This window comes from Sinocyclocheilus rhinocerous, unplaced genomic scaffold, assembly GCF_001515625.1.
Source record: "Sinocyclocheilus rhinocerous isolate Xijiao unplaced genomic scaffold, SAMN03320098_v1.1 scaffold20, whole genome shotgun sequence".
Classification (NCBI taxonomy): Eukaryota; Metazoa; Chordata; class Actinopteri; order Cypriniformes; family Cyprinidae; genus Sinocyclocheilus; species Sinocyclocheilus rhinocerous.
In genome coordinates this window covers 60935-77983 of record NW_015640468.1, presented here as the reverse complement: position 1 = coordinate 77983, position 17049 = coordinate 60935, and the positions used below count along the sequence as shown (strand labels likewise).

The 17049-nt window shown below is 36.5% G+C and overlaps 1 protein-coding gene across 1 annotated transcript in view; it reads left to right on the top strand.

Moving 5' to 3' along the window:
- The window catches only part of LOC107753136 (transmembrane protein 132C-like), a 186302-nt gene that overhangs the window by 135447 nt on the left and 33806 nt on the right, over positions 1-17049 (top strand). The gene's annotated exons all lie outside the window — the stretch shown is intronic.

Below are 17049 nucleotides of genomic sequence, written 5' to 3'. Positions count from 1 at the left end.
TGGATTGTGTCATGACCATTTTTCGGTTTAGCATAATTTCATGTTTTAAAAAGCAATGGTCCAGTAAAAATCTTGAAGACACGAGTGACCAGAATCAAATATTTAAAATTACAACTACAATTATTTTTAATAAGCTTCAATCATTTGCATTCTACACTCTCTGAAAAAAACGACACAATAGTTGGCACTGGGGCAGTGTCCTTTCAAAAGGTACTAAAAAGTGCCTAATATTAACTCTTTATTATATTTAAAGAACAGAGCCTCTGGTTTCTAGCTTTTTTTATCAACACTTGAATGTTTTTAAGTTCCATTGAAAGAAAAAAGAATCATACAAAAAGCTGAGAAAATTGGATTTGGGTCAAAGACTTCGTCTGGATCAGATTCAGAATGATGATCAAAACATGAATTATTAGAGTCCAAGTCCATCAACACCTCCAAGTCTTGTTTTCCTCTTCACGGGCGCCAACATTTTTCTTGGTAACATTAGTTTTTTTTTATTATTATTATTTATTTATTTAAATGCTGTTGGTGGTCATTTGGTGATCCTATTTGTGCGTAAACAACTTCTATTAACTCCGTCTGGTTTACACATATCTTCTTCACTTGTTTTGGATCCGGAAGTGCTGTACCATTTCAGAAGATCCATAACAGCACCACCTACTGGTCCGTATAACAGTGAAAACACGGATTGCTGTAAAACCATCAATGGCAGGGACGTTTTGTGTCGTAAATGATGGAAAATGCCATCAATGGTGGGGAAAGAGTTAATGTACTAATATGTACACTTTAGAGGTAAACAAGCTACAAAGTTGTGCCTTTTGAAAGGGTAGCGCCCCTGTACTTTTTTTCCTGTGAGTGTAGATTTTAACATAATATTCATTAATTTAAAAAAAATTGTCAAATAAAAATAGGTATGAACACTTGTCATGTGATAAATGAATTAGATTTTTTGACTGGTACTTGATTAATCAGAAAATTAAACTTTAATAAAATACTGTAATTGCATGTTTTTAGGCGATCTAATTTTTTATGTTGGTTGATTAAATGCATTTAGTTTTAAATCTAAATTAGCCGTAATTAAAAATTAATTTACAGGAACTAAGGCTCTTAAATCACATCTGTCCTTAAGTTCACATTTAATAACTCGCCAAAACCTAATAACCGTTGTGATTCAAAAAACATTCATCTCTTATAATCATGATCAATCAGAACAATCAGTGCAGACGGAAATAGTTTTAAGGAAAGCTTGCAGGAAGGAAATGTGCGTATTGATGTGATGCTTTATTATTTTTCTATGATTAAGAACACCATGCAGCCTTGACTGTGCAGAAGAGTATTCAGAGGTGCTCTGCTATTTCTTCAAATATGTGCTATTGAGGAATTCCAGAATAATTAAATTTCATTATTTTATTGCAATTATGCTTGAATCGAATTGGCTTGAAATAGTCAATTTTCAAAGAATGTTATTTTAAATTAGTAATTTTAAATTATTTTTTAGAGCATTTGTGTGCGTGTGCGTGTGTGTGTGTGTGTGTGTGTGTGCGTGCGTGCGTGTGCGTGTGTGTGTGTGTACAAATGAATACACCATCAATCATTACCTCATTTCTTGTGCAATAATTATTCATCATAAGGAAAAATCAATGTAAATAAGCAGTCTCCAGCTGGGATCTACACAAACATCAACGGGTCTGTTAATTAGCATGTCAATATAATAAATATATAGCAATTAGATACGTCACTGAAACTCTCACTTAAAGGTTAAGAGGGCTGAAATATGTTAAAATGTTTACATTTGTCTAAATACAGCAGATCAATTTCCTTCTATCTTGACGAGTACTTCTTACATTTCTGAAATCAATAATGCTTGTTGTCCATTTGTCCATGCAATAACGGAATCAATTTGCTGCAGTCACTTCATTCCTTATGAATTCTCTACGATATGTTCTCTGTCTCCAATAGTTTTCCATAAGGTTGCATAATAATTTAACATCATCTAAGTAATCAACACCTCATTTATAGGTAATCCAACATATGATGCCTCAACATATTTGCATTTTTGATGAGGTATTAGTGAAATACAACACCTGTGATGGTGTATTAATTAATCACCCTCCTGTGCCCTCTCATCTGAGACCCTGTTTGACCATCTGAGGGACTTCAAAAGTCTTCAACAGCTGGGATTCAATGCTCTAGTGCTTGCTGTCACACTTCACTGTCCCCTCACTAATCATTTGGCAGAGCTTTTGACTCTGATATACAAGGTTCCTGTGCCACTTGCTGCTTGTTGGTTCACCATGTAATTGTCTGGCACGTGGTTGTGGTATTTGAGGTCTAACGGGAGAGTTTTGGCAAGTATGAGGCTCTTGCTCCAGACTCTTTAGGGCAGAGTGAGTGGTTTGGCTATCGCTTAGCTCCAGACGAGGTCTCAAGTGGAGGAGCTCAGGGAGTCATGCATGACCAGGCAGAAGGATTTCTCTCAATTTTTGTGTTTTGGATGCTGAAGAGGCACCCATTCTCTGTTTGCTGGTTTTTCATGTGCTAAATCGCTGGAGTTGAGCTGAGGTCTTGACGGTAACATTTTATATGTAAATAGGCTTCTAGGACTGTTCAATTACAGATGTTATTCAGATTATTTTAAGATGTAATTACATAATATGCTTATTATTTAATCACATTATTTGCATATATCAGTAATTGCTGATAAAAGCCCCCAGCTTATTGCAGGAGACAAAATTATGCATTACAGACTTAACTTTACTTGTACTAGTTAAGTTGTATAACTTGTTAATTTGTGCTAATCTTGACATAATGCATTATCATTTTATATAATTGTACAAATTTTTTAAGGAAATTAATACATTTATTAAGCAAGAATGCACTCAATTGATTAAAAGTCACTTTTAAATTGTTTTACAGATTTTAATGGCTGAGAAACACTGGTCCTGAAGCTGGGAAAGTTACATATCATGGAATTTTGTCTGGTTTAAATAACATGGTGTTAAGTGTTAATGTGTGTAAATCTTGTGTTAATGCAGTACTTTTTATGCATTTAGTGTACTAAATTAGCAAGTAAATTAGTTAACAGTCCTAACTCCTAGGCCTGGGTTGACATTATCAATTCATCAATTTTAAACAATCTTCATTTTGATGAACCAATATGATTTTTAAATCTCAAGATCATTGTTTAGTCTGTGCTGTTTTCTGTTGATGCATGAACAAAACTTCACTAAACATTACTTGTAGAGCACCTGCTATCCAGAAATTACAGCAAGCTTTGTGTTGTGTTACTTTTGCTAGAAAACAAAGTCTGGACTACTCAAATTTAATCACGAAATTCAAATAATACATGTTGTTTTGATGCTCTTTAATGTGGTGTCAAAAGCACATATATACCTAATGTATATACTTATTATCTAATTCAAAGCAAAGCTGAACATTTGAGTTTAAAAGGTGTTGTAGCTGGATGACTTCCAGCCGTTACCTCTGCCTCCCAGGCAAACATCTAATTAAACTCCACTCCATGTCCTTTCATAGGTTTTCAATCCTTTGATAAATGCTGTTCTTTTGCCGATCATTTCATGAATCAGCACATTAAAGAGGAAATCAGACAGCTGCATCACTACTCAGACAGGGCTGCTTTTTCACCTGAACACTGCTTTAGCTATCAACTGTCAATAATACTAAACATTATATCCACAGATATTTCTTCATTTGATAATCCAGATTTGACTTTTCTCACTTTTCTTAAAAGGGTGTCTCTTTTAGGTAGTGAATTCGCTGTCTAACACTCCTTCCAGGTTCCTGGCTGATGGCATTAGTGTTGTCAAATCTAACTGTGTAGTGATGTTGAGGTCAGTTGATATATTCTGGCTGAAGATGAAGAGTTCGGTCTTTGCAAGATCATCTGGAGATTGCGTTCTCAGGAACTGTTTTTCTGCAGAGATGGTGAGGAAGCAGTAGAAACTGTGTGCCTGTTTAAGTGGGCTCAGTGACCAAAACCGTATATAATGATATTAATATGATATTAATTTTGTATGTATTTATTCATTCTTGTTATTGCATAATCTATAGGGAATTCTCGAAAAAGCTAAAAAGTACTTTATACATGAAATATCTCATTTAATTATTTTCTGTTTGTATTTGAAACTTTTTTAATCCAAAAGATGATTTGTCATAACTTTTTTATAACACTTGAGTTAAAAACAAAAGACTCAAAAGAAATCTTTTGATTTTGAGAATCTATCTATCTATCTATCTATCTATCTATCTGGATCTACATTCCTATCAAGCTTGACTTGATTGTGATTTGCATTTATCTCAACCTATCATTTTCCTCTAACTTTTGAGGAAGATCATATGTTGATCCATTAACATGTCCCACCTGCAAAATCACTGCCCACGTTAAGCTGTCCTCTGACGTAGGCCAGTGTCTTGACATTGAAGGACCTGTACTTTCTGAGTGATTGTGTAATAAGAATAAACCTGTTCTTCACTCCAGTGAATCATTTAATCATTAAAGTCCTGGATACACATCATCAGAAATCTGGCCGCCAGTAGCAGTAATTCATTTCAAACAGCTCCAGGCGAAAACTGCAGAGGGGAACATGGGATCCAAAAGCCATTGTACTGAGAGAGTCACCTCAGCTAAAATGCTAATCCACTCATGGGCCAGTGTGGGAGCTTCCCCCTGAGCCAAGCGCTCCGGCAGTCGGATGTCATATGAGGAGCGGTGATGTACTGCTACCGACCTTTCCTCAGACGCGCATCCTGAAGGAGGTTATGAGCCCCCCTGTAGGAGCTGATCTTTGGAGCCCGATGACATGAATTAAGCGGAGCGTGAAGAGCCCGGCACAGCGAGACAGCGCGATACCACCACGGCTCAAGTGAGTCCCACACCGAGGGTCACTGTAATCTCGATTAATCACCTCCAACAGATGGCCTCCACCGAGAGAGATAGATAGAGAGAGAGAGAGAGAGAGGGAGAGAGAGAGCTCAAGGCTGTGTTGACAAGAGTGTTGCCCCAGCTTTGCCTTACATCAATATTTCATCAGTAATTAGTTTTAATTAGGTTAACAGGCCACATTGTCTTTGAGCCGGTATATGGAGCTAATAGGGTTATGAGGGGTAGAAATAATCCTTTTAAATGCAGTTATCTACAAGTGACCTCTGCGCAAGTCAGGTTTTGAACATAAATAATCGGAAATGATTCATAGCTGCGGTGCCGTCCATCCATATTTATAGATTATTAGCTTTCTTGGCCCGTATCGGTCTTCTCTCGCTCTCTTTATTTTAATTTGCTGCATATTTTTCAATTAATGGTGTCCTTCCTGTTAATCAATTGGAACAAAAGGACGTTTAATAGCTTCTCTAAAGCTCTGTAGCTCAACTGCGCGAGACAGACCTCTGGGACAGATCGAGAAAGAGAGAGAGAGCATCAAGGGACAAATTAAGAGAGCTGAAGTTTTATGAGAAAAAATTCCACTTTGAAAAACATACTGTGAGAGCGGTGGAAAGGCTCTCAGGTGTACATCGGCTGTCTTACAGAGACTGAATTTGTCATCTATTTCAATACCTCATGGCAGAAATGACTCTGAGGAGAGGAATGGAACGATGGATGAAAAAGAGAGAAAATCAGCCGAGCCTTATAAGTGAAGGAAGGTGAAGATGAAAGATATTTCCACCCCTATGTGTGTGTCTCCTGTCCAGTGTGTGTGTGTAATATGATGTGTTATGTGGGTCATGTGAAGATAGATCTGCCACTCGGTAATTGAGGCAGATCAGATTTGTCAGCACAGCAGGATGCTGTTCTTTGAGCTGACTTCGTGCACACACACACACACACACACATCTCTGCAGTGATTTTAGCATTGATTAGCCCAGTGCCTTCATCATTACCACTCCATCAGAGACAAGGAAAGTGGAAGAGGACAATATAACACAATCCAATGATGAAGAAACACGACATGGAAATTAATCCAACTAGATCTGTCTTTCTAATAACCCACCCACATTTGTAACTGATTTAAGATTACATGGGAAGCACACACCACCTCGCACTCCTAAAAAAAATGCATTAAAAAAAATAAAAATACTATGTAGAGTTTGATCCTTCAGAAATAATTTTAATATGCTGATTATTATCAATGTTAAAGCAGTGTTTCTTTCAAAGACAGCATTTATTTACATTGTAAGTGTATTTACTGTCATTTTGCTCAATTTAATGTGTCCATTGCTGAATAAAAGTATTCATTTCAATCAATCAATCAATCAGTCAATCCGTACATACATAAATTTTGAACGGTAGTGTATATAGTATGTACAGTACTTTGAAAGGTTTTAGGTTCTTAAAGTGGGCATTTATTTAAAAAATAATGCATGAATAATTTTCTATTATTAAACTTCTGTTAAATAAATTAAATCAATAATTTGGTGTGACCACCCTTTGCCTTTAAAAAGTCTGCCAGTTATTCTATGGATTTAGACTTTAGTATCATGATGGTAAAATCAGATCTCTGTGTGGATCATACTGCCTTTTGTAGGACTCCTTGTTCATAAAACTGGATTATTACAGTATTTGCAAAAGGAATGTTGTGAAATCTGAAATTGATATTTCCTATTGATGCACCAAAGCAAAATAAATAAATAACCTTCTTAAAACAAACATTATTAATGCATCCAGACTTTTAAACTCTATACTCTATAGCATTATAGTACTGGTGCAATATTTGTTTCAGTATTGTAGTATAAAAGTGTAAAATATAACCCAGCACAAACACATTGTTCATTCAATCAACTTAATCAGCTTTAATCTACATGCATCTGTGCATAGGATATCATAGATGCAGGGTCTATAGAGTCCCGCTGAAGTTGTGCATTATTGAGAATCTATGGCAGAAACATGTACCATTGATTTTAATGGAGCAAAGATTGATGTTGATTGGACTCTAAATTAACCGCACCACGCAGCCGATTTCAATGGTTAACTAAATCACACAGTCACATGTCAAGAAAACAATTGACTAACATTTAGTTCAGAATTCAGAAAAATAATGGATGGATATGATGACGACAAACACTAACAAATGAATATGAGAGCATCGTGAATGTCATTTGCATTGGACACTGGGCTTTCAAGTTTTGGTCTTCTCTGGACGTCTGTACTGTTTAGCGCTAGTTTGCAGACAAAACTACTGATGCCATTGTACACTTTTGGCACATTTTGAGCTGCAGGAATAAAGTTGAACTCACAAAAACACTCACTAGTATGTCAACTACAAAGCTGTGACTGTTCACCACTCTTTCTGTTTTTAACTCTGTGGTTAAATGGCCTTTCACAGAGCAGTAAGTTCCTGCCCCTGATGTGATGGTCCACTCTCATGAAAGTCATTTTTCTCTTGGCTCAACGTTCAGTTCTGCCAGCTGCACATTAATAACCAGTAAAGATAGCATGTGTTTCCAGCTTAGTGCAATCACACAAACACCCCCTTCCACCCCTACTGCATATTCAGACACTAGAGTGCAAAAAAACTGAATCTGATTGTTGCTTTTTTAGAACAGATGTGCTAGGAAACATATAAAGTTTGCTGTGGATGTTCTCTGGAAAGCATAGCATGTGGTTTGGCATTTAAATGCACCAGTTTTGTGGTGTGGTTTGGTTTTTGAGTTGACAGTTGTGGTGCAAAGATGGAATAGTGTGCATTGTGGAAGCAACTTCGAAACACAGAAACATTTGTTTTGTATAATCTGTGTTCTTAGTTTATGTAGTGTTCACTATACAGCCTTTCCTTTCCTCTTTCCTTCTCTTCCTGCTCTCCTCTTCCCGTAGGCTTTGATTTAGACTATGCGAGTGTATCATATTACATTTCTTAGCATGCTATGACACACATTTTCTCCACAATGACAGCTCTGAAATATGAATCCCTAGTGCCTAATCCATTAGTCTCTCTCTCCTCCTCTCTTTCTTCCCTCTCGATCACTTGCTCTCTAGTTGAATTAGCATGATAAAGTGCAGTAGTTAATTGGAGCAGCCATGGAGTTCATATGTGCCATAACGCAGGTAATGTTAAGGAACAGGGCTCTCGAGCGCTGATGAATAAAATCTTATTCACACACATTTTTTCTACTGAGTGTGATTCAATTCACAAACATCTTAAATGAGATTTTAAATAAGGGAGAACATTGTCACTTACTCATCAGTGTTTGTCTGTGTAAGTCAGTCAAAAACACTCTTGTGCATCAGGTGCTCCATTATTTTCTGTGAGTACTTCAGAAATCTTAAGCAACTTGATGCAACGATGCACATTGATTCAAAACTCCTTCAAGCTTAATAGAGCTGCAGTTTAGCCGTTTCATCCTTTGATCTCAACACAATTCATGTTGTCTAAAATCATATCCTGTTTCCTGCATTCAAAAGCACACCAATAATCCAAACAGGAAATGATTTTCCCCTCGGTCAAAGAGTGAGAGACAGAGAGAGAGAAAGGCCTCAGTGAATCTGCTGTCATAGCATCTAAATCTGCCCTCTACTTAGTTCTCATTTGTTTGTTTGATTATTTATTTATGCATTTATTTGTGTTCACACTGTGCTTTCGCCAGCATCTCGAGTGACGGACTGAAGAAAAAGGAGCTGACAGCCGCGCCAGAGGCAACAAGAGACGATGTTACAGCACGTATGTGTATATGTGTGTGTGTTTGCGCGTGGACCAATTGTGGCAGAATATGTGAAAGGATGAAAAGAGAATGACAGCAATTATTCCAGCCCACACAGCTCACTGGTCCCCTCCTAATGCGATCCCGCCGCAGAGCTCCTGTTCCGCTGTTGCACCTCTCTGAATGCCAGACCAAAATTTTCCACTTTGAAAAACATACAGTGAGAGCGGTGGAAAGGCTCTCAGGTGTACCTCGGCTGCCTGACAGAGACTGAATTTGTCATCTATTTCAATACCGCGTGGCAGAAATGAGGAGAGGAGTGGAACAAGGGATGAAAAAGAGAAAAAAATCAGCCGAGCCTTATGAGTGAAGAAAGGTGAAGATGAAAGATATTTCCACCCCTGTGTGTGTCTCCTGTCCAGTGTGCGTGTAGTATGATGTGTTGTGTGGGTCATGTGAAGATAGATCTGCCGCTCGGTAATTGAGGCAGATCAGATTTGTCAGCACAGCAGGAGGCTGTTCTCTGAGCTGACTTGTGCGCGCACACACACACTCATGCAGTGATTTTAGCATTGATTAGCCCAGTGCCTTCATTATTACAACTGCATCACAGACAAATAAAGTGGAAGATGACAATATTACACACTCCAATGATAAAGAAACACGATATTGAAATTAATCCAACAAGATCTGTCTTTCTAATAACTCACCCACATTTGTAACTGATTTAAGACTACATGGGAAGCACACAAACACCCCCTTCCAACCCTACAAAGCTGCATCAAAAAACAGTATTATAGGCAGTTTGGGGTCTGTAAGATTGTTTTTTTTTTGTAAGCTGTCTCTTAACTTCACAAGACTATTTGATTCAAAATAGTACAAAAAAAACTGTTATCTATTTTAATATATTTTAAAACATAATTTATTGTGATGAAAATTTTCAGCATCATTACTCCTTCAGTGTTACATGATCCATCAGAAATCATTCTAATATGCTGATAATTGTCAGTGTTAAAAACAGTGTATTTCAGGATTTTTTGATGAATAGACATTTCTAAATTTATTTGAGATATATATTTTTGTAACATTATAAATGTCTTTACTGTCTTTACTTTTTATCATTTTAATGTGCCCATTGCTGAATAAAATTATTAATTTCTTTAAAAAATCTTATTGACCCCAAACTTTTTAACGGTAGTTTAAGAGGGGCTGTATTTAAAAAATAATGCATGAATGATTTTTATATATAAAAAAACTGCTATGAAATAATAAGTTGGTGTAACCACACTTTGTCTTTAAAAATAAATTTTAAAGTAGTTTTTAAGGTTGTTGCAAGTATCTTTGAGAACTTACCAGTTATGAATTTAGACTTTAGTATAAATTCTTTCTGTCTCTTCATGCAATCTCAGATTGACTGGATGATGGTAAGATCAGGTCTCTGTGAGGATCAATCTGCCTTTTGTAGGACTCCTTGTTCATAAAAACAGTCTCACTGGATTATTATAATATTTGCAAAAAGAATGTTGTGAAACCTAAAATTGATATTTCCTATTGATGCATCAAAAGAAAAAAATAACCTTCTTAAAACAAACATTTTAATGTGTTTAGACTTACACAGTACAATATGTAGTAATACAGTACTGGTGCAATATTTTATTCAATAAGTATAAAATATAACCCAGGATCAATCTTCGTTCAATTGACTTGATCAGCTTTAATCTACATGCATCTGTGCATAGGATATCATACAGTCTATAGAGTCTCACTGAAGTCATGTTTTATTGAGAATCTATAGCAGAAGCATGTACCATGATTAATGTTAAATGGACTCTAAGTTAACTGTGAACCCTGCTCCACAGCCGATTTCATTGGTTAACTAGATCACGCAGTCACATGTCAAGAAAAATGTAGTCTTCACTGATTTTGTTCAGAATTCAGAAAATTAATGAATTTAAGCATGCATAACAAATGTAACAAATATAAGAGCATCATGAGTGACATTTGCATTGGACAGTGGACTTTCAAGTTTTTGTCCTGTCTTGAAGTCTGTTTAGCAATAGTTTGCAGACAAAACTACTAATGCCATTGTACACATTTGGCATATTTTGAGCTGCAGGAATAAAGCTGAACTCACAAAAACACTCTCTAGTATGTCAACTAAAAAGCTGTGGCTGTTCACCACTCTCTGTTTTTATGGTTAAATGGCCTTTCACAGAGCAGCAAGTTCCTGCCCCTGATGTGATGGTCCACTCTCATGAAAGTCATTTTTCTCTTGGCTCAACGTTCAGTTCTGCCAGCTGCACATTAATAACCAGTAAAGATAGCATGTGTTTCCAGCTTAGTGCAATCACACAAACACCCCCTTCCACCCCTACTGCATATTCAGACACTAGAGTGCAAAAAAACTGAATCTGATTGTTGCTTTTTTAGAACAGATGTGCTAGGAAACATATAAAGTTTGCTGTGGATGTTCTCTGGAAAGCATAGCATGTGGTTTGGCATTTAAATGCACCAGTTTTGTGGTGTGGTTTGGTTTTTGAGTTGACAGTTGTGGTGCAAAGATGGAATAGTGTGCATTGTGGAAGCAACTTCGAAACACAGAAACATTTGTTTTGTATAATCTGTGTTCTTAGTTTATGTAGTGTTCACTATACAGCCTTTCCTTTCCTCTTTCCTTCTCTTCCTGCTCTCCTCTTCCCGTAGGCTTTGATTTAGACTATGCAAGTGTATCATATTACATTTCTTAGCATGCTGTGACACACATTCTTTCCACAATGACAACTCTGAAATATGAATCCCTAGTGCCCAATCCATTAGTCTCTCTCTCCTCCTCTCTTTCTTCCCTCTCGATCACTTGCTCTCTAGTTGAATTAGCATGATAAAGTGCAGTAGTTAATTGGAGCAGCCATGGAGTTCATATGTGCCATAACGCAGGTAATGTTAATGAACAGGGCTCTCGAGCGCTGATAAATAATGTCCTATTCACACACATTTCTTATACTCAGTTCATCTAAATCCTGGTGTGCAATTCACAAACATCTTAAATGAGATTTTTCATTTTTAAATAAGAGCGAACATTGTCACATACTCATCAGTGTTTGTCTGTGTGCGCAAGTCGGTCAAAAACACTCTTGTGCATCAGGTGCTCCATTATTTTCTGTGAGTACTTCAGAAATCTTAAGCAACTTGATGCAACGATGCACATTGATTCAAAACTCCTTCAAGCTTAATAGAGCTGCAGTTTAGCCGTTTCATCCTTTGATCTCAACACAATTCATGTTGTCTAAAATCATATCCTGTTTCCTGCATACAAAAGCACACCAATAATCCAAACAGGAAATGATTTTCCACTCCGTCAAAGAGCGAGAGTCAGCGAGAGAGAAAAAGGCCTCAGTGAATCTGCTGCCATAGCATCTAAATCTGCCCTCTATTTAGTTCTCATTTGTTTGTTTGATTATTTATTTATGCATTTATTTGTGTTCACACCGTGCTTTCGCCAGCATCTCGAGTGACGGACTGAAGAAAAAGGAGCTGACAGCCGCGCCAGAGGCAACAAGAGACGATGTTACAGCACGTATGTGTATATGTGTGTGTGTTTGCGCGTGGACCAATTGTGGCAGAATATGTGAAAGGATGAAAAGAGAATGACAGCAATTATTCCAGCCCACACAGCTCACTGGTCCCCTCCTAATGCGATCCCGCCGCAGAGCTCCTGTTCCGCTGTTGCACCTCTCTGAATGCCAGACCAAGACACACGCAGAATATTAACATTGCTGATACTGAGTGAGATTTCAGATGCAATTTCAGATCTGTTTAGTGGCTGGAACATCAGAACACAACTGAGAAGGCATATTCATTTTAGACGGTTTTTCAGTGAACTCAGTTGATGTTTCACTGAGTAGAGTTTATACAGTCAATACAATCATGTCTTTGTCTTCAACTTTTTAAAGAAGTTTTAATTGTGGACAAGTGCAATGTTTCTGAAATGAATGAATGGATATAAATGTATACAGCCTGTGTTTTTGTAATTTAAAATAACTTTTCTATTTAAATATATTTTTATGTTTTATATTAAAGTTCAAAAGAGCATATATTTATAAGAAATGTCTTTACTGGCACTTTTGATCAATGTAACGCACCTTTGTCAAATAACGGTATCAATTTCTTTAAAACAAACAAACAAACAAACAAAAAACAGTACTACTCACGTTTTAAACAAATATCAACAGTAAATTGATTGACATTTAAAATATACGAAATCCAAAGCACTAAGCTGATCTATCTTTAAAGTATTTTAAAAACATATTTGTTTTATATTTTTACTTGAGAATATGATTCCCATCCCTACTTTTATAGACTATAAAATAAATTAAATATATAAAATAGAAGGGAAAAAAGTCATTTTGTTAATGAGTTCTACTCAATAATTAAGAAAAATCAGTTCAAAATAATGAAAAGCATAAAATTAAATCATAAAATTGATGTTGGCCAAAATGTGTTGGCCATCAGCATTTTTATGATTTAAGCCAGATTTATTAAAGGATGATTATCTTTAACCACTTGAGTGCATTGGAATATGCTGTTTTTTATTCATGAGTTACTGTATCTCTCATGTTTCCAATAAGCACCAGTGGTCAGACATATAGTTTTATACTCCTGTAGCAGACATTTTCTGCATTTTCAGTTTAAAAAATATAATTTGCAATTCGAAAAAGAAATATTGAAAAAGCTCCTGTTTGTAGACCAGCAGATCTACTGATAGAATATATGATTTTTGTTGCTTCCCACTGAGCTCTCTGTTATTGAGTGTTTACCACCAAATCTTGTATGTCCAGTGTGAGTGTGTGTGGTTCAGGTTCTTGCAGGATGGTTGAGCTTGGTTGAGCTGCAACAGTATAGATTTAAACAGAGCTGAGAGCTGAAAGGGAAGAGGAGCAGTGGCATGGATCAGAGGGCAGAAGCAGGGAGGTTAGGTCCCATTGGAGGCAGCCCTGCCGTAGGTGACAGGCCCGGCTTCGATCTGACTGTTTAAACTCACAGAGCCTGCTCAGAAGCTGTCTTCCTCATGGCACATACTTTTTCAACACTGTGTTAACATGTGAAAGGCATCGGTTTCTCAACCACCTTGTTATCCGTCCGTTTAATCCATAATTTAATCAGTTAATCTATAATTCATTCAGTAAAGGATGAGATCACTGCTTATTTAATGTGAAGCATAAATTGCTGGTTCTAGACTACAATGGGCCATTTGTATCCGAAAAGCTTGAAAGGAAGAAAATTTAATCTTTTGTGTGTGTGAGGAGCAGAATGGAAATATGGAGGAGGAGAGGGTTTAAAGGGGAAAGTAGAAAGATATGTCTTTGTTGCATTCAATATAAAATAACATGGGGAAAACAAACCAGGGTGGCAGGAAAACGATGCCGAGATGTTTGGAAAGGCCTAAGGCCATGACCTGAATGCACAAGCCAACGCTGAGATCATGACCTGAGACTGATCCTGTGGAGATGGTCAAGATACAAGAGAGGAGAGCTGTTCTTGATGTCTTACACATAACAATGTGGATGCTTCCCCCAAAGTTTTCTGTATTCAACATGATCTTCTTCTCAGTGTATTAACCCAAAACCTACATGAATCCTGAAAAAAAAAAACATGACATACCAGCCCTTAAGCAGTCAAGATGGTCAACCAGTTTATAATGCTGCTATTTTTATTTTTTCAGAGAAAATGGTTTACCATGTTTCAGCTGTTGAAGGGCGTAAATAAAACAACTTGTACAACATCACATAATGCTATATTTACTTGAGGAAATTAATTCAGTGTCCATCATTTATTAGTTAGTTCTAGAGAGGAGCAGGAGAGCATTTTCATAAATTCAATTAAATTCAAATTTATTTGTATAGCGCTTTTCACAATACACATTGTTTCAAAGCAGCTTTACAGAAAAGGCATTTGTCTACATTACAATTTAGAGTGATCTGTTATCAGTGTCCAAGTAATGTTAATTTCACAAATTAACAGTTCAAGATAATAGAATCATACAGTTAGCTAACATGAATTAATTTCAGGCAGTAGCTCATTTAAGCTATTATTGCGAGTGTGATCATAATGATTACAATATAGAGAAAATTTGGCAGCTGTGCATATCGATTCAAGTTGGCGTCATCTGGGGTCCTCGCAGGGGTCAGCACCATCTCATGTGAAGTCTTTCTATGAGGCTGGATCCACACTGTAGTTGGTGTAATCTCTAGTTACCTCGAGATGGGCATCCCGGGGTAGGAACAGAAAGGCAGATAGAAAAGAATTAGCGCAGCTGCTGTTCATAACATTTCAAGCCAAAAATATGTTTGTGACTTTTATCTGATCTAAATGGGAACAAGGGTGAGATTGAGATTCATTATGTGAATGCTTGGCTGAAGAGATGAGAATCTTGAGAAGAGAATCTTTAATCTAGATTTAAACAGAGCAAGTGTGTTTGAGCCCCGGACATTATCAGGAAGACTATTCCAGAGTTTGGGAGCCAGATGGGAAAATGATTTCCCTCCTTTAGTGGACTTAGATATCCTAGGTACTACTAAAAGTCCAGAGTTTTGTGACCTTAAAGAGCGTGATGGATTATAGGGCACAAGAAGATCAGTTAAATATACAGGAGCTAAACCATTTAGTGCCTTATGGGTCAGTAGCAATATTTTGAAATCAATATGGAACTTAATAGGTAACCAGTGTAGAGATGATAAAATTATTGTAATATGATCATATTTTTTTGACCTGGTAAAAACTCTAGCAAATGCATTTTGGACTAACTGTAGCTTGTTTATTGAAGCTGCAGGACAACCAGCTAGTAGTGCATTACAGTAATCTAGTCGAGAGGTCATGAATGCAAAACCTAGCTTTTCTGCATCAGAAACAGATAACATGTTCTGTAGTTTAGCAATGTTTCTGAGATGGAAGAAGGCTGTTTTTGTAACGTATGAAATATGATTTGCGAAAGATAAGTTGCTGTCTAATATAACACCCAGGTCTTTCTTTCGAAAATCATATTTCATATAAATATGTGTACTATATTATATATTCATTATATTTTTATCTGTTGGTGACGTATTATTTAATTAATAAACCTGTCATGAAAAAAAGTTTCTATGACAGCTGTTTCACCATTTAAATGTTTATATTTTAACTATATATAGGAGTAAAAACAGAGCCGATCCTCCCTATATGCAAAGTCCGCATGTTGCGTAGGGCTCCCGAAACACCAGGGGCCCCCCTTGCTCTCAAAGATTATAAAATTTTTGTTTATTTTTGATTTTGGCCAGCAGTTATGAAAACATGAATGTTCCTTTCCTTAATGCGGTGCGCTGTCGCCCTTTCTACCCCCCAACCCCCCACTCCCACCGGCAAAGTTCTGCTTAGGGCCCCCAGAAGTCTAGGATTGGCTCTGAGTGTAAATATAATTATATCAATAGAAAGTTTATATTAAAACTGGATTGCAGTGAGATCGTGACATGCAATATAAATGTTTGTATACAACGCTCATACACTTATTTATTTGAGTGTTTGTTATTATATCTAAAAATAAATAGCAATTGAATTTAATAATTGTTGGCCTCTGTTGTTAATTTTAACCTTTAATATTATTGTTTACAGAATTAGTTGAGAGATATTTTTGTTCTGACATAATTACTTGAAATATGTCCAAATAAATCAAGCTTGAATTTACCGACTGAAGGCTGGAATCAAATGGAATCGAGAGCTTGTGTTTTAGAATCAAATCAAATCGTTAAAACTTTTTCAGTACCCATCCTTAAGCTGTAGATAAGCTTTGCTCTAATTACCACCTAAAACAAGACTGGACTAATTAATGCTCACAAACAACCAGCTAAAAACCACATAAAATCTTATAATGCTCTTTTTATGAAAGCCTTTATCCACCTTAGAGAAAAATATGAGTTTATATTTCTCAGTGAGGCTTTACATGATTAAATCTTTGTTTCCCATAATTGCAACTTGATATCTTATATTGTGATTTTACAATCTCACAAATTGTAACAATATCAAACCATGCAACTTTATATCTTGTGACATTATATCTCACGGTGTGACTTAATTTATTATTTTAAACTTTATCTCATAATTACCCTTTGGATTTTCCATGAGGTTTTTTTTCCCCCCTGGAGGAAGTGATTTAAGTAAGTGAGGAAGTGTCTCTGTAACCTTGAAGAAATGTTCAATTAACCTAATTGTAGATGTTGCATTATGTGAAAACAAGACACTAATATGTGATTTATACAAACAATCCTATTCGTGTAACATGCTAATCAAACACTAGAGCTGTGGGAAAGGATGTATTAGAACTAACTGAGATTTCTAATCATTAGGAACTATCTAGACCCCCCCCCCCCCATT